Source organism: Fukomys damarensis, unplaced genomic scaffold, assembly GCF_012274545.1.
Source record: "Fukomys damarensis isolate Sample0158 unplaced genomic scaffold, DMR_v1.0_HiC HiC_scaffold_14, whole genome shotgun sequence".
NCBI lineage: Eukaryota > Metazoa > Chordata > Mammalia > Rodentia > Bathyergidae > Fukomys > Fukomys damarensis.
In genome coordinates, this window is record NW_022900926.1 from 69,207,177 (window position 1) to 69,208,984 (window position 1,808).

General features: G+C 40.4%; 1 protein-coding gene across 2 annotated transcripts in view; it reads right to left on the reverse strand.

Annotated features, from left to right (window-relative positions):
• Nucleotides 1–1,808, reverse strand: part of Fig4 (FIG4 phosphoinositide 5-phosphatase) — an 87,960-nt gene that overhangs the window by 1,525 nt on the left and 84,627 nt on the right. The window lies entirely within an intron of this gene.

Here is a 1,808-nt window from a genome sequence, read left to right on the forward strand (position 1 = left end):
AGGGGGAAAAAATGAGAACCAAGACCCGGCATGTAAAGGTACAAGATCCCAGTAATGAATGTAACTGTACTGTCTACCTAGAATGTACCAATAAAATCATTTTAAAACAAACAAACAAAAAAAGGAACGAAAGTGTGTCACGTACACGTATCAACTCCCCACAGGAATGCATACGTTATGCACCACACACATACACAACAAAAACACAACAAAACAAATCCAAATAATTCAAAACAAAACAAAACGACCAAAAAACGTATCTTCCAAGTGATTCCAAGTGATGCTCACTGAAGCCTGAGAGCCTCTGGTCTGAGACACCGACAGCTACAGGCATGAGTGAGGTATGTAAAATGCTAAATAAGGTCTTACGTGTGGTCACTGCAGCAATACTGCACATTTTAAAGCATGAACTTTTTAAATGATATACAACTGATCCTACACTGGGATGACATAATTTAACAATTGCAAAGATGTAAGCGGCGATACTGGCTTCACCACACACATCCTGATATGGAGACACTTTCAATTTCCTTGCTGACTCACACAGTAAAGAGTGGGAGAGAAATACAGCTGCACCAAGACTCACAAGGGGGTTTTGTCTTTGTCTCTGACAGCACTGGAAAGAGGTGGTAAACTCAACAATGCTTCTAAAATGGCCCAGAAGTCTTTTCATTAGCTTTGATGGCATTGCTTCTGAATGAAAAGACCAGTATTTAAACATGAAATGATGCAGAGATGGTGAGACTACTTTCTTTTTATTCATTCAAGTAGAGAAAGTTGGCTTGTTATGAGATAGCCAACCTGACTCCATCTGTGTAAAGTCCAGTGATTCCAGGTGGTCACCTCCCCTTCCGCTTTGGGAGTCCAGACCACCACACCCTGTTTGATAGAGCAGTCTGCAACTATATGTTATCTTTACAGCCTTGTAAACAGGATACTCCACACCTGTGTGATATTCTGTATCAAATGAACTGTGTGAAACTTCCCCTGACCCCCACTAATTTAGCCAGGTTCTGCTCGTGTGCAATTCTGCTTGTGCTCCCCCACTCCCTGAGTCCAACCCAACTAGAAGAGTTGTTTAAAAGAACCCCGCAAGCTACTTTATGTCTTTGAGAGGTTTTCTGGGTGAGAGCCACTCTCCAACACTGGCTGACAATAAAGGACTCAAATTTGGCTCAGAGTGGTGGTGATTCTCTATAATCTCTTGCAATTAAGTATAACAGTTATTGCAATTTCATGGAGACATATATATTATTTCCACTTTTCTCTCCTGTCTGTAAACAGAAGAAACATTCTTCACTGTTCCCAAAGGAAACAGACCTATTTACTGCTCCCCCTTCAAATACCAGTACTAGTTTTAGAGATAAAATATTACAATTACAAACTTGTCGGCTCTTTTATCTATAAAACCTAGGTCCATCTTCAAGGAGAGTACTGTAATTCCCCCAAAGAATGCTACAGTCTTATTTAGGGTATCACAATTGCCATTTAATTTATGGGCTGCTTAACACATGCTGGCTGCTCAGGGACTCTGACATTGAACACTGATGATCCTTACCTTAGCTTAAACTAAACTTCCCATGTACACAAGAGAAGCACTTTGGGCAGAAATTCATTAGACAACCAGATGTTTTGAAAGAAAATCCTGAGCCAGGCATGGTGGCGCACACCTGTACTCAGGAGGCTGAGGCAGGAGGATCAACTGCTGAGTTTGAGGCCAGCCTGGGTTATATAGTGAGTTCAAGGCCAATATGTACTACAAAGTGAGACTCAAAAAAAAAAAAAAAAAAAAAAAAAAAAAAAAAAAA